The following is a 23,963-nucleotide window of genomic DNA, read 5'->3' on the forward strand; positions in this document are numbered from 1 at the left end:
TGGGGCTGGCACCTCCTCATGCCTCCCCCATCCCCTCCTGCACCTCCACCCAGGTCCCTAGTATAGTAAGAGGGCTCAGGATCAAAGGTGGTGAATCTGGAGGGTGTTTTGGAAACAGACATGGCGAGAAAAGAATCCTCTGTCCCAGACTGAATCATCAAATCCAGGGCTTCTTTCGGCCCAGCTTTCCGGAAAGAAAGGCTGACAACCTGCAGAGGGCGACCTCTGCCCCGGGGCCCGATGCCCACCTCTCCATGCTGGTGGTGGTGGTAGGTGAGTTTGGGAGATCGGTCAGGCCCAAGAGGAGGGCACCCACCCAGGTTTGAGGTTCTTAACTTGTCAGACCGATCACCCTCCTTTGATATAAAATACTGTGGACGCCCCTTTTATCATCCTGAAAAGAAATTCACAGATATTACAGCCAATACAGACACATAATTTAAAATATATATATATATATAAAAATATATATATACTGCTCTAATTGTAAAATAAGGGAGAAATTAAAAGCTATTGAGGAATAAAGTAAAATATATTTCAGTCTGTAATGTTTAAGCATCACTACACTAGGAAGACCGTGGCATGTTTAATTACCCCTGGCTTTAGCTATAAATAGGAGCATTAAGAACCTGACAGATGAAATACAGGTGGATACAGGGGTGTTGTCCTGGTGAGTCAAATACCTGACATGATTTTCTGAAAGAGGAATATTTCTTGATAAGATTCCAAACTAAACAAAGTATGCGTGTTCCTTCAATTTATGTAGTAGTTGTGTATTCCTGGAAAACTCAGTGTGTGCTTTTAAAGCCATACAACAAAACACTGTGTGTTTATATGTAAGACAGAATTAGGTTCTCAACTTGGAGATTTAGAGACAGGTTTTCCCCCAACTGGGGACCTGGGATGATTTGCTGTTGCAGGACCGTTTCCTGCCCCACTAATAGTGACCCACACCCCTTCAGTGTGACAACCAACACACACGCCCACAGCTCTGTAAAACCCCTCCTGGAAGCAGTATCTGCTCCCTGAGGGCCAGCATCAGGAGGTCACGCAGAGAACCCAGACGCCCGGCTTCCAGCTAAAACCCCTGCATCCAGTGTGTAGACACCCTCTGAACTCAGCTAGCCCTGGGGCCTGTGCTGAAGGTGGTACTTGGAGGTTGCTGAGGGTGGGAGAAGGGAAGCAAAGGATACAGGGTTGACTCAGTCTCTAGGTTTCCTTCTCTCCAGGGACGGTGCTTGGAGCAGGTGGGGGAGGTGAGAGCCATGTGTCAAATTGTGGGGGACAGGGCAATGCAGCACCCAGATCCTCCTTCTGAAGGACTCGTTGCCCTAGCTGTTGGGAACTCTGTCAGTTCTTCTGGGATGGCTCCAGCTGCCAAGAGATGCTTCACTAAGGTTATACTCCTTCCCGCATCGCCTGACTTACTGAATCAGTACATAAAGGCCTGGCCACCTTGGCCCTGCTCAGGGAACCTCTCAAGGGCACATGTGCTCCAGAGGCCCATGGCGTTGGACCTGCACCACAGCTCAACTTCTCCTCTACCCACTCTTGCTTCTTCCTCTCCCTTCCACAGGTGTTGATCCCAGGGCCCTCCTTAATAAACACCTGAAACTCCATCTTAGAGTCTTCTCCAAGAACCCAAGCTGTGACACCTGGTAATGAGCAGTGTTGATAAATTGTGTGACCCAAGTCCTAGAAGGTGAGCAGAGGAAAGGGGTGGTGGGCTCATGTCTGCTGGGAGCATCTGGGAGGGTCTATATTAGTCAGGGTTCTCCAGAGAAGTAGAACCAATAGAATATAGATATAGATATAGAAAGATTTATTACAAGGGATTGGCTGATGCGACTGTGGAGGCTGAGAGGTCCCACAATCTGCCACTTGCAAGTCAGAGGCCCAGGAGTTCCAGTAGTGACGTTTCAGTCCAAACCCCGAAGCCTGAGAACCAGGAGCACCTACATCCAAGGGCAGGAGGAGAAGGATGTCCCAGCTTAAATAGAGAGAAAATTCATCTTCCTCAACATCTTTTTTTGTTTGTTTGTCTTCCTATTCTGCCCCTTAATGGGTTAGATGATGCTCACTGAATTGGTGAGGCATATTCTCCACTCAGTCTCCAATTCCAAAGCTAACCTCTTCTGGAAACACCCTGAAATAATATTTCATGAGCAATCTGGGCATCCTTTAGCCATGTCACGTTGACACATAAAGTTAACCCTCACAGGCCCCCAGAGGAGGTGGGAAATGGGTTGTCTAGAAGGACAGCTAGGACTTAGATGAGGAGGGAGAGAAGGATGATCATGATGATCATGATCATCATCAATGATAATAATGTGCCTTTGTGATAGGTGTTTTATTTACACCTTTCACCTGTATGGGGAGGTCTGTGGGGAAACAGTGAGGCATAGGGCACCTCTGAGGCCCCCATGGGCTCTGACGGAAGAGGAGCCTGGATTGAGTGGGAAGAGGGTCTGAGTGGGAACGTGGGCTTTATTTGGAAGGCGATGGGGAGCCACTGAAGGCTGTAGAGAGGAAGTGTGAGGCTGTTGCTGACTTCTGAGTGAGATACTCTGAGATCTGCCCAGATGCACATGGGAGATGACTGGGTGTGGGGGTGCGAGGAAAGGAAGGGGAGCTGGGAAATGTAGTTTGGGGTGAGGCAGCCACTTCCCAGGGGTGCCCTGAAGAGGGGGAGCTTGAGTGTTTGGTTGAAGGTGGCCACATTTGAACCAGCTGGGAGAGGGCCTGGCAGCAGGAAATGCCCTCCATCTCCAACAGGCTTCTCAGAACACTTTCCACAGTGAGTGCTGAGGGCGCTTTGAGGCACCTGTGGGTGGGACAGACCCACAGTGGACTGGGTGGTTGTGGCTTGCATGGGGTGCAAACCTCGTCTGCTCCATGGGTGATGCGGCACTTGGGAGCTGGTCCTTGTGGGCTCTTTGTGTTGTGAACAAGGGCTGAATTAGTTTTCCGTGGCTGTGTAGTGAATGATCACAGGCTTAGCAGCTGAATCCACATGTATTGATTAGCTCAGTTCTGTAGGTCAAGAATCCGGGTGGGGATGGTTGAGTTCTCTGCTTAGGTTCTTATAAGGCCAAATGAAGTTGTTCAGTTCAGTCACTCAGTCGCGTCTGACTCTTTGTGACCCCATGGACTGAAGCACACCAGGCTTCCCTGTCCATCACCAACACCCAGAGCTTGCTCAAACTCACGTCCATTGTGTCGGTGATGCCATCCAACTGTCTCATCCTCTGTCGTCCCCTTCTCCTTCCGCCTTCCATCTTTCCCAGCATCAGGGTCTTTTCCAATGAGTCAAGTCTTTGCATCAGGTGGCCAAAGTACTGGCGTTTCAGCGTCAGCATCAGTCCTTCCAATGAACACCCAGGACTGATCTTTAGGATGGACTGACTGGTTGGATCTCCTTGCAGTCCAAAGGACTCTCAAGAGTCTTCTCCAACACCACAGTTCAAGAGCATCAGTTCTTTGGCATGAAATGTAGGTGTGACTGGGCCCTTAAGTGGTGGTCCCAGGGAAGAATCCACTTCCAGGCTTATTCAGGTTGTTGGCAGTTTTCAGTTCCTTGTGATTATAGGAGTAAGATCTCATTGCCTTGCTATCTGTCATCTGGGGTAGCTCTCGGCTCCTAGGAGGACCTAGGATCTCAGCACCTAGGACCACTCAGTGGCTTTTATATGTGACCTTCCATCTTCAAAGCCAGTGACAGTTCATTGAATTATTCTCCTGCTTCAAATCTGTCTGATTTCCCCTTCTGCCACCAGCTGGAGAAAACTCTGCTTTGAAAAGGCTTGAATGGTAAGATTAGGCCCTCCCAGTGGTCTCCCTTTTGTCATATAATGTAAGATAATCATGGGAATGATATTTCATCATTTTCACAGGTAACACCAACACTCAAAGGGAAGAGGAGTCCTACAAGGTTAGAGTCATTGGGGGTCATTCTCAGAATTCTGCCTTTTGATCCTAGTTTTCTCAGTAGATATAAAGGTATTAGGGGATTACATATTTTCACATACTTAACAGGTATTTGTTGAGGACCTAATGACAGGCGAAGATGGCATGTGCATGAAGGGCCCCAGCAGCACCTCTGACATCCCCGCCTGTGCTCAGGGCAGGCGTCACAGAGCCCCTGGCTTTACAACGACATTTAAGGTCCTCATGCCGAGGCCATTTCTCTCCCCGGTCTCCATGCCCTCACCTTCTCTCTTCCTCCTACCACCTGACACAGATAGCCTCCCGTGTCTTCCCCCAGGCCCAGGAGCAGACGCCTCCCTGCCACCAGGAGGACACAGCTGCCTCCTCTGAGCTCAGGCATGCACAGCGACAGCAGAAGCAGTGTCTCCACCATCAACTCTCGCTAGGGATTCACAGAATTCTTCCACAGATGCTTTCTGGGACATTGAAAACAATTAAGAAAAATATGTATTGACTGACTTCTGCTGGATCCACTTTCTCCAGGCAGGGCATTGTCCCTCTGGGCAACCACAGTCTGACCTGCTTCTCTCTGGCAGCACTTTATCCCTCTGCCCCACCCCACTGGCTGTCCATATCATCTCCATTCCTGTTCCCTGGCTGGGAGGGCTGCTAGGGAAAGTTGCCGTGGAGACCACTGAATTTGCTGTTGTTCAGTTACTCAGTTATGTCAGACTCTTTGTGAACCCGTGGACTGCAGCACGCCAGGCTTCCCTGTCCTTCACCAACTCCCGGAGCTTGCTCAAACTCATGTCCATTGAGTCAGTGATGCCATCCAACCATCTCTTCCTCTGTTGGCCCCGTCTCCTCCTGCCTTCAATCTTTCCCAACATTGGGGTCTTTTCCAATGAGTCTGTTCTTTGCATCAGGTGCCTAAAGTATTGGAATTTCAGCTTCAGCATCCGTCCTTCTAATGAATATTCAGGACTGATTTCCTTTAGGATGGACTGGCTTACTCTCCTTGCAGTCCAAGGGACTCTCAAGGGGTCTTCTCCAACACCACAGATTGAAAGCATCAATTCTTCAGCTTTCAGCCTTCTTTATGATCCAACTCTCACATCCATACATAACTACTGGAAAAACCATAGCTTTGACTATACAGACCTTTGTCGGCAAAGTAATATCTCTGCTTTTTAATATGGTGTCTAGATTTGTCATTGCTTTTCTTCCAAGGAGCAAGTGTCTTTTAATTTTGTGGCTGCAGTCACCATCTGCAGTGATTTTGGAGCCCAAGAAAATAAAGTCTGTCACTTTATGTAGGGCCACTGAATTGAGACCTACATTTTCCATTCTTGGCCCCCTCCTAGCACTGGAGGGAACTGGAGGTCAGGTTAGAGGCGTCTGCTTTGGAGTTGTAGTTCCAAGGCCCTAAGCTCTTCCCTTCTGAGTGAAAGTCACTCGGTCGTGTCTGACTCTTTGCGACCCCATGAACTGCAGGCCACCAGGCTCCTCTGTCCATTAAATTCTTCAGGCAATAATACTGGAGTGGGTTGCCATTCCCTTCTTCAAGGGATCTTACAGACTCAGGGATCGAACCCAGTCTCCTTTGCAGGCAGATTCTTTACAGTCTGAGCCACCAGGGAAGCCCCAAGATCTTCCCCTTCTCCCCCGCTGATCCAATTTAAACAGCTCTTATTCCCTATCTACCTCCCTCCCCTTAGATCCCTCTCCCCTGAATCTCCAATCCCAGTCCTATTCCACTACATGCTGTCTCCTGTCTCCCAAACTCAAAGGCCTTCTTCATTTCCTCAGTCCTAAAAAAATCCTGTCTCCCTTCCACCTCACAGATGTCTGATTGAATAATGGTGGCTGATGAGCGCTGAGGGGAGAGGGCCAGCTTGAACCCTGGCTTTGGCACTGCCTGACTATGTGACTGTGGGCCGTCACTAAGTTCCCCTGGGCCTGTTTCCTCATGGATAAAATAGGGAAGTTTACGTTCCTTGTTGTGCAGGCCCTAGAGTGAGCTGGTGCCGCTCTGAGAGCAGACCCGGTGGGATGCAGAGCTGAGGAGGGGGCCCTGGGGCCTGCTTGCATAAGAGTTAGAGAAGGCTCTGGACAGGAGTTGGACTGAGGGACATAGTCCAGGACAAAGTTTGGCTCTCAGAGGGGAGGGTCACTTGGGCACCATGGAATCCCTTAGGTTGTCTCTGGATCGAGGGCTTCTTAATTCTGGCCAACGGAGGCCATGGAAGAAGGGTACCCTTTTAAAAGGTTAGAAAACTTTTAGTTTTTTTGTGTGGACCCTTTTTTAAATGTCTTTACTGAATGTGTTACAACATTGCTTCTGTTTTATGTTTTGTTTTTTTTGGCTAAGAGGCATATGGGATCTTAGCTCTCTGCACCCCCGATGTTGAAGGCATAGTCCTAACCCCTGGACTGCTAGGGAAGTCCTGAAAACCATTTTTAAAAGAAAGGCCTCTGGTAGACGTCTAGTAACCACTTTAGGAAAGGAGCAAAGCCCTGCCCCAGATGCTTCACCTCTTTCTCTGCTACCAAACATAAGCTGCTTAGGGGAAAAAAGCAGGGTTCAGGGCACAGAGGAAGGTCTAGTACAGCCGGGGGGAAGGAAATAGAAAGACTCCTGTATCCATGGAGAAAAGACAGAAAAAGGAGTGGGTCCAAATCATTACAGACTTTTTACTGCTCTGGGAGGGACAGGATCATTGAGAATAAGAAACGTGAGCACCTCCAGCCCTCATCACCAAGCTAGCAAGCAATGAAAAACCAATGTAAACAGTAAATTGCTGGAGGAAAGACATTCTGAAATGAAGCACAAAGGGAAGACCTAAAGCAACAATGTCCATTCTTATTGTTCTCTTCAATATTATAATGGTGGTTTCAGGAAACACAATAAGGCAAGAAAAGATAAACAAAGGCCCATGGATTCAGTTTAGTCACTCAGTCGTGTCTGATTTTTTGTGACTCCATGGACTGCAGCACACCAAGCTTCCTTGTCCATCACCAACTCCTGGAGCTTGCTCAAACTCACGTTCATAGAGTTGGTGAGGCCATCCAGCCATCTTATCCTCTGTCATCCCCTTCTCCTCCTGCCTTCAATCTTGCCCAGCATCAGGGTCTTTTCCAATGAGTCAGTTCTTCGCATCAGGTGGCCAAAGTACTGGAGTTTCAATGTCAGCATCAGTCCTTCCAATGAATATTCAGGACTGATTTCCTTTAGGATTGACTGATTTGATCTCCTTGCAGTCCATGGGACTCTCAAGAGTCTTCTCCAACACCCCAGTTCAAAAGCATCAATTCTTTGGTACTCAGCTTTTTAATAGTCCAACTCTCATATCGATAAATGACTACTGGTCCATGGATTAGAAAGGGAAAAATAGCAATATCCACATATAATAAGATCGTCTATATATAAAATTCCCTCCAAATCTACAGAAAAGCTACTAGTACTAATATGTAAGATCACAGGATCACTGTATCAAAAAAAAAAAATTATCCTAATACTGTATACTAGCAATACCATTTGGAAATTTAAGTAAATTTTTAAAAAGCACTCTCTACAACAGCACCAAAAACCATGAAATACTAGTTGCCAGACATATAGGCTGAAAACTATAATCCAGCAGGACATTTTCCATAGAAATGAACAAGTTGATTCTAAAATTTCTACAGAAAAAAAGAACTAGAAAAACAAACAATTTTGAAAAAGGACAAAGTTGGAAGATTTGTACTGTTTTCAAAACTTATTATAAAGCTACAGTAGGAAAGAAAAGAGAGAGTATAAAACTGATGTTTGTTAGTTTTTCTTTCCCATGAGATCATATGCAATAACTTTGGGAACCTAAGACACAGGAGAACTTGCCGAGGGATTGGACAGGTGGCCTTGGCAGGTGGGGATCTTGGCTTGTGAAACATGGATAGGTGATACACAGATCTCAGCTCTGAACGACATGATGTCACCAATACTGGCCTCCTGTCATGAGAGCGGGGGCTGCTGCTTCTTCCTGTTTGTGGGTCCTGTAAGACCCAGCTAAATGCTCAGACCATAGTGCATATTCGTGGTGATAGAAAGAGGGGAAATAGGTATTGATACATGTGTACTTTGTGTGTGTGCTGGTCATCTTTTGAAGGACCATTTATTTCTCTGCTGCTTTTCCTTAGGCCTAGATAGTAGAGAACTGACCCAGTAGAATGGATCATTGAGTATGCGTAGGTTCTCTGTGACTGGCCAGAGCAAGAAGCTGCTGACTTCAGGGAGGAGGAATGCAGCCTGTCTGAAAAGTGCATGATTATGGATGGAAGGGAAAGGCTGCATTTTTTCCTAGCAGAGAGCTGCCAGGAGTGAGCACACGTGTGTCTGTGTGTGGTGGGGGTGGGATTGGGGGGTAGGGGGTGGATTGTGTGTGTGTAGTTGTAGGAACCCAGGAGAATGACATTTCAGTAGCTGAGCTCCAAGTCAACTCCCAAGAAACTTTTAAACTCAGAGACACAGGGTCTCACCTCCTGCCAGATTCCCACTCACTGGCTGGCTGGCTCTCAGGTACTGGGGCAGGATAGGCACTGCTGTCAGGACTTCTGTTTCTGGTGTCCCTGCCGGGGGCCCTGCTCTCTGCAGAGGCCACCTGAGGCTCCTTTTACTTTGTGGTTCTGCCACTCTCAAGGCCCAGCCTCCATCTCGAAGCTGAAGTTGACTGTTCATCAAGTCTCGGCAGCGGGAAGCATAGAAGAGGTACCCTTCCTGTGAAGGGCAGATGAAAGCCAGGCCCATCACAAATGCTTACACCTGTGAAGCCAGATCTCGGTCCTGTGATCCCACCTAGCTACAAGGCAGACTGGGAAAGAGTAGCCCCCAGGATACAAGGAGAGAGCTGTTAACTTGGAAACTGATGCTTCCAAGCTAATGCTTGGAAACAAGGTAGAACCAACAACGAATAGACAGGATTTTAAGCAAAGCAGAATTCACCTTGCGTGTGGGGAAGGTGAGGCAGGACTGAGCTCTCCTAGAGGAGGAGGCAGGCCATCCAGGTGAGTAAGCAGAAGGACCCAGCTTGGAGGCAGCCTAAGTTATTAGGAAGAACTTTCTAAGGTATCAGTGATGGTCATGGTGCAGCAGAACAAGCCCTGGCACTGGAGCCAGATGGTCTTGAGTTCAAATCCTAACTGTGATCAAGTGTTGCAGGTTGAACTGTAAATTGGATCAATCTCTATGATTGATTGACTGTTTGGCACTATCTTCAAAACTACAAACACAGCAATTCTACTTGTAGGAACTTATCCTACAGATATACTTGCACATATGTGAAGCAACAAATATATGCAGCTGTTCATTGCAGCATTATTATTTTTAAAAGTAATTTATTTATGTCTGTGCTGGGTCTTCATTGCTGCACACGGGCTTTCCTAATTGTGGTGAGGGTGGCTACTCTTCGTTGCAGTGCGCAGGCATCTCATTACAGTGGCTTCTCTTGCTGTGGAGCGTGGGCTCTAGGAGTGCTGGCTTCAGTAGTTGTGGTACACAGGCCTTGTTGCTCTGAGGCATGTGGGATTCTCCCAGACCAGGGATCAAACCCGTGTCCCCTGAACTGGTAGGCGGACTCCCAACCACTGTACCACAGGGCAGTCTTGCAGTATTATTTTTGTAATGGTAAAAGATTGGAATGGACCCAATTTGATGGACTCAAATGTCCATCAATATAGGCTTGGGTAAATAAATCACGATATATTTATGCAATGGAATATTATGTGGGAAAGAATGAATTTACTCTCTTATGTATTAATATGGTAAGATCTCTAAACTATATTGTAAGTGATAAAAACAAGATGCAGATCAATGTATACAGTTGACCACCATTTGGGTAAAGAACAAAAACAGAGAGGGAAGGATAGCTACCTGTATCTATCTAAATGTGTGTATATGTATTTTTTCATATCTGCTTGAATATGCACAAACGATCTTTGAATATGCACACACAAGGCCAGACGCTTCCAAGACAGAGAACTAGGTGGCTGGGAGCCAGGGCTGGGAGGCTAACTTTTTATTGCACTCTTTTATACATTTGTAATTTCAAATTATGTGAAATGTATTGTATCTATCCCAGTCCTGCCATTTTGTAGTTATTGGACTTTAGGCAAGTCACTTGGCTTCTCTGAGCCTTCTTTTCCTCTTCTGTGACATGGCGATAATACCACTGGCTGCCTAAGGATCACCAGGGTTGCCTGGCACAAGGGTAATGCTCACATATCACTGTCCAACTGCTCAGTCCTGCCTGGTTCACCTGCTTACCCTTGCGAGCTGCCACCCCAGACTTGCTGGTGTTTGGGAGACATGGCGAGCATCACTTGCCAACTGTCCCCACATCTCCCTGACATCACCAGCCAAGATGGGAGGCTCAAGAGGAAGAGCAGGTTTAGGGGTGCAGAGCATGAGGCTTGTTCTGGTTAGGTGAAATATTGGCACATCTGATGGAGCTCAACATCTGGGCTGGTGATGGAGATCTGTGGGTCTCCAGGATCTTTCACTTACAAGATATAATAATTGTAGTAGGGATAAATGCTAACATTTTTCAAGCATGTACAGGCATTATCTCACCTTCAGCAATCCTTCAAGGTTGACTGTAATGTTATCTCCAAAGCTACCCAGTTAGGAAATGGTGGACTAGATTCCAACCCAGGTCTGTCTGAACAGAACCTGGGACCCAGATTTACAGCAAGTCTGCAAAACCAGTAACTTTTGAGGCTTACCTATTGGCCCAGTAGTTAAGAATCTGCCTTCTAATGCAGGGGACGTGGGTTCTATCCCTGGTTGGAGAAAAAAGATCTCACATGTCTTGGGGCAGCTAAGCCCATCTGCTGCAACTACGATCAGACACAAATAGATAAATAAATATTTAAAAATCAGTAACTTTTGGGTTGGCAAATATTTTCCATAAATAATATTTTAGGCTTTGTGGGCCACATAGTATCTGTCCTAATTTCTTAACTCTGTCGTAAAAGCAGCCACAGACAATCCATAAATGAGTGAGCATGGCTATGCCCCAATAAAACTTTATTTAGGGACACTGACATTTGAATTTGATAGAATTTTCATGTCATAAAATTATTCATCTTTTGATTTCTTTTCCCCAACCATTAAAAAATGTAAATCATTCTGAGCTCATGAGCTGTACAAATGGGTGGTGTGAGTCTTAAGTTGTAGTTTACTGATACTCCCTGGACCCCAGTCCTCTAACTCCTCTGATAACAAAAAAGGCCCCCGTGCCTTCTTTGGTCTGAGTTTTGCCTCCTGGAGGCCAGTGGCCATGATGCCAAGAATTCTCCCTCACTGCCTGCATGCTTGTCTCCAGAATAGAGGTGGAACAGACAGGACCTGGGTCCTGTTCCCTGACAAGTCCAGCCTTTTGAAGACCCAGCTCCTTTTTAAATGAAAAACACAGCTTCTCAAGGGTCTGACCCTGCCAAGTCCAGGATCCGTCTTGGGATAGGAATCAGGGGCAAGGTGACCACCAGGCTGCCCCTCTTCTGTCTGTCCTCCCCCAGTCCCGAGCCTGCCTCTAGGGCAGCGCAGACAGGGCCAGCTGGGTGGTGTCAGGGGCTGTGGATTTGGGGAGCGGCAGCGGAGACTGGGCTGCTATGGGGGCGGCTGGCAGTGTCACCGGGGCTTTTCTTCTTCTGGGAGGAAGAAGGTCAGTAGGTTTTCTCCAAAAACCCTCCTCAGAGTGGGGGAGTGGGGCTCAAATGAGCAGGACTCCTGCATCTAGGAAACTTCTTTTGAAGACAGTTACTTTTCTCATTCTTCTCTGTTTTCTGGCTGGTCTCCTTTTCTTAACCCTTTTATCTACCTCTCCTCTCTTGACCTTCTCCTAGTCCCCTCCCAAACAAGGCCTGACTCTGCTGCTCCTGAGTCTGCTCAGCCAGCCCCCTCCACCTGGAGGTCCCGTTCCCCTTGTCCCACCTGAACAACACTCACCCTTCAGATACCACCTCCTCCTCCCCATCTTGGGGCCAGGGTTGGTCTGGGGGCGCATTGTCCCGGGTGACAAGTGTATGGAGCTGATCTTACAAGAACTGCTTCCCAGACTCGGTGCTGCCCCTTTGCCTGGAGTTCAAGATCTTCCGTGATCTGTCTCAGGCTTCGTTCCCGCTCAAACTGCCCTCGATGCCCTCAGAGTGTTCACAGCCTAGTAGGAGAGGGAATACTTGAACCAACTCCTGTCCAACAAAAATATATAATTTAAGCCACCAGTGTCATTTTAATTGCTTTATAGCCAAATTACAAAAGTAAAATGAAGCAGGTAGAATTAATTTTAAAAATGTGTTTTCTTTAACCCATTAATGAGATATTTTATATTCTTTTTCCCCTCCCATGTCTTTGGGATCTCATATGCATTTTACACTAACAGCACGTCTCAGTTGGGACTGGCCACATTTTATATTCTCAATAGCCACGCATGGCAGGTAGCCCCCATGTTGGACAGCTCAGGTCTAACTTAACCCTGACTCCTGACTCTTAGCCCAAAAAACTGCATCAGTAACTACAAGGTGAGGGTAATAGAAGGCCCTCTCGGAGGTTAAACTCACGGAGCTGCTTTTTTCTGGCATTGATTTCTCAGAGAAGAGGGAAGTGTCGCCTTTGCCAAGGGGAATCATGCTTGTTGGAAGCTCCATGTGCATCTGAGTCCTGCGCCCTGGGAGGGACAACCAAGACTCATCCAGCAAGCCGGGGGTGGTCAGCACTTTGTGTGAGCGGGTCAAAAAGGAAAAGCTATGACATGGGTCCCCAGAAGAGAACCAAGGGGCTTCACTAGGGGAGGGGGTATCTGTGGGCCATTCATGACCCAGGAGAACAGGGCTGTGGGCTCTTGGCAGAACCCAGCTTTGAACCGAGCTCTGCCTCCCTGCGGCATTCCGGCTGAGGGCAGCAACTGCCTGTGCTGGGCAGCAGCGAATGGTTCTAGAAGAGTGTCTGGGCTCTTTCCTGCTCCTGTCAGCACCTCTTTCCATTCTTTTCTCTCTCATGTCCCCTCCCTGCCCTGGCTGCAGAGAGAAGGTGAGTGCCCCACTGAAAAAGCCTGTTTCTGGGATCAACATGTACACACTGCTGTATTTAGATGGATAACAAGCAAAGCCCCACTGTAGAGCATGGGGAACTCTGCTCAGTGTGATGTGGCAGCCTGGATGGGAGAAGAGTTTGGGGGAGAGTGGATACATGTATGTATATACATGAGTCCCCTCGCTGTCCACCTGAAACTATCACAATGTCGTTAATTGGCTATATTCCAATATAAAATTGAAAGTTTTAAAAAGGGGAGGGGGAAGAAGCAGCCTGTTTCTTCTTGAATACCCAGGCTCTGGTTGGCTCTGGAGGACATCCCTCCAGAAGTGCTGGCAGATGTTAGATTCCCTCCACCTGGAGGCCTGACCTCACCTGACTGCATCCCTGCCTGTCCACGTCTTATGACCGGGTGGGCAGTCCCGCCCACCTCTCTGCGGCTTCAAACACCAGCCCCTCCACTCAGAGGCACTCAAAACGTGTGTGAGCATGTCAAGAGGGACCCTGAGACTGAGGGTGGCAGTGGGAGCTGCCTGGGGTGCAGGGTCGACAGCTGGGATCTCCAGGACGGGTCTGGCATAAAGGGTCATTCATTCCTGACAGGTGTGTGTGGGGTGCGGGGCCTGGCCAGGGCCAGCCAGAGCTTTCGGCACGAGTTAATCAGGGCTGAGCGGGCCCCCCTGAAAGCGGGGATTGTGTTCCATCAGAGGTCACTGTCTCACGAGCCCTGTGGGATACAGAAAGACCAGAGTGCCAGAGAGCACCTGGGTGACCAGCTGCTCCGGGTGCAGTCTGCCCAGGTACGAGGGCCTGGGAAAAGGAGGAGGTGGGTTCGGATGAGGGTCGGTCTATGGGAATTAGCACGTTTGTAACTCAGAAGCTTGCTGAGCCTGACACAGGCTCTTGGCTGATCAGTGCCCGAGTGGGTATTCCAACCCCTGGACTGTGAAGCAAATGTACTGTCTCAGTTTTTCTATCCTTCCTTCAGGGTTTTGTTTGATGGAGTTTGGGGACGAGAAGGGAGGATTTCAGGATGTGAGTTGGGCAATGTTACTGGAATAAGTCTCAGGCTAGAGATTCAGTGAACAAGAGATAGAAATGTGTTTTTCTCTGATTCTACTTACTCTCTATTGGAAGCCCTCCGTGGGGAGTGGATGTAGGAGAGGGGAGTGGTAAAAAGTGGATCTCAGGTGGTTTGAGTTCCTCTCTTTTTCCCCAAGGGGTGGTCTCACTTCCATCAGGCAGCAATCTCCTGACTTTAGTGCCTCTGTTGGGGCTGGAGAAACATTCTGCTGATTCTGAGAGTTTGCTGGGGCCCAGAAACTTCTGTGAGGTGCTCACAGCTCTGTCTGTCTGCCATGCTCCCCTAGAAATCCCCCTGCTGGAGGGGTTCCCCTTAGCGCCTTGGGGCTTAGCAGCTTCCCAGGGCATCTTGGATCTCATCACTTGTTTCCATTGTTTTTCTTCCCTGTGGCCCTGGGGTTGGGGCCTGGGTGGGCAGCGAGGGAGGGTGTCCTCTGGCCTCCTGGGAATTGACCCCATCAGAATGGGCTGCTCCGCTGACAAGGTGAGGCAGCATGTTCTGAGGGTCCCTGAGGGCTGGTGTGGCCTTTATTCTCTCTCTTATGGAACAGGTCACACACTGCTCTGATGTCACTAGTCAACTGCGCCCCCGGGGCCCTGGGGGTTGGTGCCCAGCTCTGCTCTGGAAGTCCTGACCAAGCCGGGGAAGAAGGGCCGGCTGGCTGCGCTGAAAGGGAAGGGCAGTCCTGGTTTGCCCAGGCTGAAGGGGGCGGTCACCGGGGTGAAGGACTCTCGGTTCTAAAACGGGGACAGTCCTGGGTAAACTGAGATGAGCTGTCAGCCTTTTCCCTCCGCTCTCCCTCCCTTCCTTCCCTCAGCCTGGTATTACTGGCAGGAGGTTTGGGGTAAGGGGGACAGGGTGAAATGGCCCTTCATTTCTGTGCTCTATGCTTGGGACACAGTGCCAGGCAGACAGGCCTTGGAAGTTGATTTGGGGGGATAAGACTGCTGGGTGAGGCCAGCTCCAGTTCTCCCCACCCCGAGTATAAGAGTCAAGTTTGTTTTTGGTAGCTCCTGCCCCGATGCTTGGAGCCTGCCAAGCCTGGCCTCCATGGAAGGTGGTCCTAGGGGCTTATGGATCAACAGGGCCCATCTTTTCTGACTCAACCCATGAGTCCAACCCGCCTCACTGCCTGAAGCAAACTGAGGCCCACAGACAGAGTGTAGATTGTCCAAGGTAACACAAGTGGTGGTCACCCAGCAGGCATTAGATGCCTGGTCTCCTGGCTCCTCCCCAGGGTGTCTTGCCCCTTCTCAGGGGCCCTCATATTACTAAGTGCTCTTCATGTGGAGTAGCTCCTCTTCCCAGCCCCTCTTACCCAGCACCCCCCAGCTTCCTGAACTAGCAGCACTTAGCCCCTCAGACTTGGTGGGACCCTCACAAACACGGAGCGGGTAGTGATCAGCTGCGGCTCACCTTTCTGTGTGGGTCCTGGTGCCCCACAGAGACGGGGAGCGGGGAAGTGGCTGGGGGACCTGAGGGTGTATATAGAGCCTGGGTTCCTGATGGGTGTGGGGCTTGAATCCGAGTCATTTTGTTCAGTGCGGTCGCTAGGCACTGCAGAGGTTCTCAGACTTTACCACCTAAGGCTTTCAATAATAATAGCAATGACAGTAGTAATAGTAAGGAAGGCTTTCATCTGTTGGGTGCTGACTCTTCCGGGCTCTGTTCTGAGTGCTTCCGGTGGGTTTACCCTGAACAACGGTCCTGTGGTGGAGGAAGTAGTGTTCTGAACATCTGTTTTTGACTGGGTGCGTCTTTGTTGCTGTGTGCAGACTTTCTCTAGCTGTGGGAGCGGGAGCTCCTCTTTTATTGGTGTGCGGGCTTCTCATTACGGTGGCTTCTCTTGTCGTGGAGCACAGACTCTAGATGCGTGGGCCTAGTTGCTCTGTGGCATGCGGAATCCTCCCAGCCCAGGGATTGAACTCAAGGATGACCATTTTATAGCTGAGAAGACGTGACAGAAAGCGGTTTACATGGCCACTCCCCTGAAATCAGGGCAAACAAGATCCTCTTGTCAGGAAACTGAAATAGCTTGAAAGGTTTTCTCCTAAAATTTAGAGCAGAGTGACAGCCATTTTAGAGCATTTTCATTCCCATCTTTGACAATTTGAATTTAAAAACAGGTTTTTAAACCACAACTCTTCTCCACTAAATCTTAACTAAATGCCAGGAGAAGTGATGGCTCAGTATTTCCTGGGACGCTTGGATGAATTGCCCCCAGGGGGCACTCATGCACCGCCTGGGCTGGTCTGCAGGCCCCTCAAGTAGTGATTCTCCTAAGGAGTGGGAGATTCCTTAGGGGCCACTGAATTCAGCTCCAAAGTGTGATTCCTCACCCCATTAAGGGAGGCTTCTTGGGAGGGTCTACCACTGCCAGGCATGGTGAAGGATGGGCTTAAGGAATTTGTGTACAAAATGTTAGGAGGGGATAAATAGAATACAGTAAGTCCCCTGCATAGAACAAGTTCTATTCTGTGAGAGTGTTCGTAAGTCCAATTTGTAAGTCCAACAAAATTAGCCTAGGTATCCAACTAGCACAATCGGATGTATATTATTGTATAGTATTGTAATAGGTTTATAATATTTTTTACACAAATAATATGTACATTAAAAAACAAACAAAAAATAAAATTTTAACATGACAGTACAGTACCTTGAAAAATACAGTAGTACAGTGCAACAGCTGACATACGGGGGATGGCATACATGTTTGCATCTTTGAAAGTTTGCAACTTGAGGGTTCATATGTAATGGAGATATATATATATATATTCTTACAGGGTTCAAGGTTTCTATTAAGTATCACAAAAAATGCTGGTACCCCCTCATAGTTAGAAACTCTGCTCTGGGCACCAGAGTCCCAGGACAGAGTGCTAACTCCTGAACCAGGGCTGGTCCCTCTGGCATCCTCTAGACAGGGCAGGCAATGTGAATTTCTCTGAGCACCCTGAGAAAAAGCCAGTGGAACCCCCTACTCTCCTCCTCAAAAGTGGAAGCTTGCATAAGACGCACCCTGTTCCTGTTGCTTCGCCCAGCCTGCCCCTGCCATGGGGTTTCCAGACCCTGATCTGGAGAAAGGAGAAAGCCCAGTCCAGATGCTTACTTGCCCGGCACCTTCACCTTCTTTGGCCTCAGTTTCCTCACTTGTAGAATGGGGATATAAGTATCTTCTTGGAAAGGTGGTTCCGAGAATCAAAGGAGAGGATTCACATGGGCTGGGGGCTATTACCCGTGCAGGGCTGGCACTGGGGAAGCTTTTGCACTGTTTTCAACTGATGCTTCACTTCCTCCAGGGAAAAGGCCCTCTGGCCCGCACAACATGGACATGGGCAGAATGGTTTTTCCTAACCAGGCCTTCTGGGTTGCAGCAGGACAGCATGTGTCTGCTCCTCAAATGTAACAGGCAGGCATTGGGATTAAGCGAGAATGTCAGCTCCACCTGAGTAGGAGTTTGGTTTGTCTTGACCACTGCTGTCTCCTCAGGGTCTCGAATATTATCTGGCAAATAGCAAGTATTCAGTAAGTATTTGTTGAATGACAGATGGGGCCATGGGGAGGGGGCAGCCAGGCATGATCCAGGAAAGTGTGGGGAGAGGCTATATGTAACATTTTCTCACTCAAAGGTCCAGGTTCAGCTCTGCCACCACTTTCTGGGTGACCCTGGGCAAATTCCTTCTCCTCTATGGACCTGTTTTCCTCTCTGTAGAATGAAGGGATTGGCCCAAGGGGTCTCCAGGCTCCTCCTGGCTCTGATGCCCTGTGCATTGGTGGAAAGCATAACCTGCTGTGTCTTGAAGGCAGGATTTGATAGAGGGCAGGGGGCTGCTCTGCCTCCGGGTCGCGACAAGGGGGTACTCATCCTATGGGGAAATCAGATCTAGGGCTTGGAAGCTGGGGGCCATGGGCAACTTTCTGCTGACACCCACAGTCGCAAGTGTTCCCCCTCCTATCCCCAGCACTTCCTGCTGCAGGACGCTTCTCCTGCTCAGCAAAAGGAGGAGCTACAGGCACTCCTTTCTCAGTCTGTGGATAAAAGTCAAGACTCCCTGCTGCCCTGCTCCAAGCTCTGGATCTGTCTCTGGCTGGGACCCTGCTCCACCCCTGAGCACTTCAAGGCCCCTGGACCCTGGGAAGACGAGGGGTAGACACCACAGAGCTTTGCTGTAGCTCCGGGCTATCATAAGCCATTAAACACTAAATCTGTTGCTACTTCCCCTTTGTCTTCTCCCCTGAATTTCTTCTGGGAGTGAGCTAATGGTTACTTTTAGCTATAGCCTGATACAAAGACATATCTAGGCAGACTGCCTTGGTGGTTCAGTGGATAAGACTCAGCCCTTCCACCGCAAGGGGACTGGGTTTGATCCCCTGGCCAGGGAACTAAGATGCCATGTGTCGCATATGTGGATGTGGCAAAAAAAACCCCAAAAAACAGACATGTCTAGGAATGTAATTAGTGTTTTATTGTCTAATTTAAACAATGAATTTCATCAGCAACAGAGCACGTATTTTGTTGTACTGGTGGCCAGTGAGCTATTAAAATGAGATTGCTTGTGTCCTTGTGAGAAGTTCCAACGTGTTGTCCCTCTCCCCCCCAGCCCCAGAACTGCACTGCCTCTAGCAACCCCTGAATTCATAGAAAGCACAACCCAATTGCATTGAAAATTACTTATAACCAAAGTAGTAGGTGCTTTTGGGTGAACATTGCAGAATTATAGGAGTTTTTTTTTTTTTAAGTGAAATCTGTCCTCTTCCCTCTTATCTAACAATAACAGCTGAGAGTATCATTCCAGACATTTCTGTGCATATGTCAACTATGCACATGAACATTTGTAGAATTTTTTTGTACAAATAAAATCATAATCTAGGTACTGTTCTGCAACACGTAGACCCTTCCAAGCAGGAGCATGTGAGACTTTGTCATTGTTTGCACAACCACATTAATGGACATTTGGGCCCTTTCCAGTTTTCCATTATTGCAAACAGTGCCGATATGACACTTTGTACCTAATCTTTGTGCAGGTGTATGAATTTATCTGCAAGGTACCTTTCTAGAAGTGGAATTTACTGAGTAAAGAATATACAACGTGAAATTTTTGTACATTTACATGTTCACAAATGTAATGTGTGTGTAATTGCTTGTTTCCCCGCAATATGAGCAGGACCTCTTTCCAATCTTTATCTATCTGATTGTTGAGAGTTGTATCCCAGTGTTTAAAATTTACTTTTTTTCAACTGTAAGTGAATTTGGACACCTCCTCTAATATTTATGGGCCTTTTATACTTTTCCTGATATCCATTGCCCACTTTTAAGTTGTCTGTTTCTTATCGATTGTCAAAGTGCTTTACATATGAAGGATATCATCAAAAGAAACTTTGACATATTATAATTGTTGCCAAATATTTTTTCCTTAATTTGTTTATGTTTTATTGGTTTAGGTTCAACATCTATATAGTAACAGGTATCAGTATCCCTTTCACGGAGTCCTGGTGTCTTGCCAAGCTGTATTTTTAATACTATAATCCTAGTGTCTGAGAAGATCCTGAATCCACATTTTGAGATTGAGGGGAGAAAGGATTTTCCGTTTGCAGTTGAGAAGTGAGGGCTTGTCCCTTGCTAGTCTGACATTTGGAGGGAGATAAAGGCAGCGGAGAGACAGCTTGCTGTGTTGGAGAGCCACCCTCGACCTTAGTGCTCCTCCCAGCTGTCCTGTCCTCTCTCAGCCTGTTTTTCTAGATGCAAAACAAGGAGGGCTGAATCAGTTGGACTCCAAGATCACTTCCTGTTGGGAGTTCCCTGGCGGTCCAGTGGTTAGGATTCTGGGCTTTGACTGCCGAGGACCTAGGTTCAATCCCTGGCATGGCCAAAAAAAAAAAAAAAAAAAATCACTTCCTGGTTTAATATTTGATGATCTGTTCATACATGATTTGACCTCAGACAGGTCGCTGTCCCATTTGGGATCTATTTCTGGTCCTCCATGAAAGGCAGCAGTAGGACAGGGTAACACATAAGGTCCTTTTGAGCACTGAGGACTCCATGGCCTTCACTTGAAGAGCTCCAACCTTCACTGTGCCTCAGTGGTACCCGAGAAGCAGTCAAAAACACAGATGCCCAGCCCCACCCTGCCCCAGGAAAATTAAATTGGAACTCCTGGAGGTGGGATTTTGATAGCTTTTAATGCTCCCAGCTGACCCATGCTCCATATGCCTGGGGTTTCCCAGAGGTTCAGCATTTCCACTGAGCTCCAGGTGATGCCGTCGCTCTGGGTTCAGAACCACACTTGCACTAGGAGGCGGGCAGCATCAGCATCCCCGGGAAGCTGCTTAGCAATGCAGACTCTCATACTGATGCCCGTTGTCTGGCTTCCCCAAGTGCTTCTGCACTGCTTATGTGAATATACTTCTTTCCAAAAGCAGGGCTTTGGAGGTTATATTGTTGTATTTGCATTTTGATAATTCATCGAACTATACGCTTATAATCTTGCCAAGGAGAAAGGACAGGACAGGAGTAGGTCATCCTTAACCCCAAGAAGGATCAGGAGCCCTGATGCAGCTGTACTTCACAGTATGGGCAGCACACACAGGGCATTATTTAGGAGTCGAGAGGATAATGGCTTTGGGTGCTTTTGCTCTCTTTTCTTTCTCATTCATTTTATTTTTGAAGTATTGTGATGTACAGTATTATATAAGTAACTGTTCAGTCACCAAGTTGTGTCCGACTCTTTGTGATCCCATGGACTGCAGCATTCCAGGCTTCCCTGTTCCTCACCATCTCCTGGCGTTTACCCAAGTTCATGTCCATTGCATCAGTGATGCCACCCAACCATCTCAACCTCTGTCACCACCTTCTCCTTTTGCCTTCAATCTTTCTCAGCATCAGGTTCTCTTCCAATGAGTCAGCTCTTCGCATCATGTGGCCAAACTATTGGAGCTTTAGCTTCAGCATCAGTCCTTCCAATGAGTATTTAAGGTTGATTTCCTTTAAAATTGATTGGTTTGATTTCCTTGTGGTCCAAGGGACTCTCAAGAGTCCTCCAGAATCACAGTTCGAAAGCTTCACTTCTTAGGTACTCTGCCTTCGTTATGGTCCAGCCATCACAACGGTACATGACTACTGGAAAGACTATAGCCTTTTCTATAAGGACCTTTGTTGACAAAGTGATGTCTTTGCTTTTTTTTTTTTTTCTTGATGTCTTTGCTTTTTAACACACTGTCTAGGTTTGTCATAGCTCTCCTGCCAAAAAGTAATCATCTTCTAATTTCTTGGCTACAGTCACCATCCGCAGTGACTTATGTAAGTTACAGGTGTATAATGAAGTGGTTTATAATTTCTAAAGGTTATAGTCCATTGAGTTATTATAAAATGTTGGCTATATTCTCCACATTTTACAATAAATCCTTTTGCTTATTTTATACATAATAATTTGTACCTCTTATTTCCTTATCCCAAATCACTCCAAACCCTTCTCTTTTGCCTTTTTTTTTTCCTTTTGTCTTGCCATTTGACCTGTGGGATCTTAGTTCCCTGACCAGGGATTGAACCTTGACCCTTGGCAGTGAAACTGTTCATAGAGTCCTAACCACTGGACCACTAGGGAATTTCCAGCTTTTGCTCTCATTCTAACACAGAAGAAGGGGGTGAAGGGGCCCCACTCAACTACTAAAGAGTACCCTGGGCCTATGGGTGTTTAAAGTGGGTCTTGGGTGAGCCTCAGTTTCCTCATCTGTACAATGGGGCTAGTGATGCCTCCTTCTCTGAGTTATCCAGTTTTAGGTCAAATGACACTCCAAAAGCAGTTGGCCTGGCACATAGTAGGTGCGCAAGGCAATCCAGTCCGGCCCTCAGTGGGGTTTACCATGAAACAGATAATGGCTGGATCTTGGTGATGAGTCGCTCCTTACCCTTAGTGCAGTCAGGTGGACCTGGTTTGCCCCTCACTGTTGTAGCAACTTAGGTGAGTCATTTCATCTCCCTGTACCTCGGTTTGCTTGTTCGTCAGTGCAGACAGTCAGGCCACTTTGGCAGGGTTGTTGTAAGGATTAAATGAGGTCACACGTGTAAAGCGTGGAGGCCTGTGCCAGGCCTGGAGCCAGCCTGAGTTCAGGCTGTGGGTAGCCACCTCCTCCCAGTCCGGGGGAGTCCTGGCCTCAGAGAACAGTGTCCCCTTTGACTCTGCCGGCCACCGCGGTCACTGTACCACAATCACGGAGTGCTGGAGAGCAAATAGCTCCTGTCAGGCCTGGCCTTTTTCTTGGCTGCTGCTGCTCTGGCCAGCCAGGTTTGGGTTGGCGGGCAGGGTGAGTGGCTTGGCTTTGATGTGAGCTGCACTGAAGCTGGGAAATGGGGGCGTGGGGATCCCAGCCTGCCTCAGTGACTCAGGGCCAGCTCCTAGTCTTTTCTCCTGCTTGGGGCCAGTGGAGGGAGGCAACTTAGCACCAGGGAGTCCTCACACCTTCCCTAAGACATGGGGATCTACTTTATAGATGGGAAACTGAGGGGATTACTCCCCAGCTCTGGTGAGCACCAGGCTGCATGGGTGGACAGAAGCACCTCCTGATTTGCTGTGGATCTGAAGGTCCAGCCCATTCCTTAAGAGTGGCCTGGTCTCTAGAAGACACCCCTTGCCCCATTTAAATGAGTACGTCAGGCCCCACAAACAGGTTTCCTGGGCACCTGATTCATGCCTGGCCCTGAGGCTGGCCCAGGGAGCAAGAAGGATGCACCAGACATAGCCTGTCTCAGGCACAGGTTTGAACCCCAGCTCTGCCACTGGCCAGCTCCAGGGACAGGCCCCTCTGGGCCTCAGTCCCATCATCTGTAAAATAGAATGTAGGGAAAACTGAAGTACAGTGTATGAAAAGTGATTTTTAAAACTACTGTTTATGCAAGCAAGGGATTATTAACCTTCCTGAGCTAAAACCCCAGTCTCTGTCACTGAAGAAAAGCTCAGGAGAGAATGGATGAAGGGCTTTGGCAGGTCACACAGAGCGGGTGTACTTCTAGTCAAGAGCCTGGAAGGGGCAGAAGGTTACTCATTTTTCAGAGCAGGAAAAAAGGGCCCTAGAGGAGGGCTTTGCCCAAAGACTGGAGAAGCAGGAACTGACCCCAGCTCTTGGTGGGAGTCCCTAGTCTGGTGCAACCCTGGGAAACTGCAATAACCTCTCTGGGCCTCAGTTTCCCCTGTGCCAATCACACAGAGGGACTGCTGGGGTGTTTTTCTTCTAAAGCTTTTGTGCATCATCTGGCTTCTCTGACTGCTCTGGACAAGGTGGTCCCAGGTCCTTAGGAGGTGAGGAAGGCAGTGAGAACCCCAGCAGACCATCCCAGGGTGGGACCCAAGGCAAGGAGAGAAGTCCAGGTTGCAGGCACACAGGCCCGAGGTGGGCAGGAGGAGGAAGAGGAGGAGGGAGGGGACTGTTGCCAGCCAGGAAATGTCTGCTGGCTGGCATCAGGCGTGCTTGAGCTAGCATGCTTCCTGTAAGCAGTGCACACGAGCCTAGTGACCTCACCCCTCAGACATTCCGGGACAGCACCCCCAGTCCAAAGAGGCTGTCCCATTGTCCCCTGGAACAGCAAACGGGCGGCAGCGCCGACCTCTCGGCATCCAAACAACGTCCATTCATTCATCAGTGTTTACCAAGCACCCACTTGGTAGGCACTGTGCCAGACACTGGCACGCAGAGACCTGGGAGCCAGGGCAGTGGGCTCACATTTTCTGGCTGGGCCCCCTGTACCTGGAACGGGTGCCAAACTCCTTGCATGCTCTTTGGATTGGGACTCTGAGGTCATCATTGATGAGCAAGATCCTGGAGAGTGTGTCAACCTTGGGGGCAGCAGGAAGATGACTGATGAACATTGATTTGGCCCCAGTGGTAGCCGAGCACTGC

General features: G+C 48.4%; 1 long non-coding RNA gene across 2 annotated transcripts in view; it reads left to right on the forward strand.

The window, feature by feature from the left end:
* Positions 1–23,963, forward strand: part of LOC136171909 (uncharacterized) — a 53,182-nt gene that overhangs the window by 14,416 nt on the left and 14,803 nt on the right. Inside the window, exons 4-5 of one of the 2 annotated variants that reach the window (XR_010663937.1) lie at positions 1,577–1,702; positions 17,372–17,481. This is a non-coding gene — a long non-coding RNA (uncharacterized lncRNA). Of the gene's footprint in view, positions 1–1,576; positions 1,703–17,371; positions 17,482–23,963 lie in introns of those variants that run through there. The other variant, XR_010663936.1, reaches the window with a different exon arrangement.

This window comes from Muntiacus reevesi, chromosome 7 (genome assembly GCF_963930625.1).
Source record: "Muntiacus reevesi chromosome 7, mMunRee1.1, whole genome shotgun sequence".
NCBI classification, from domain to species: Eukaryota; Metazoa; Chordata; class Mammalia; order Artiodactyla; family Cervidae; genus Muntiacus; species Muntiacus reevesi.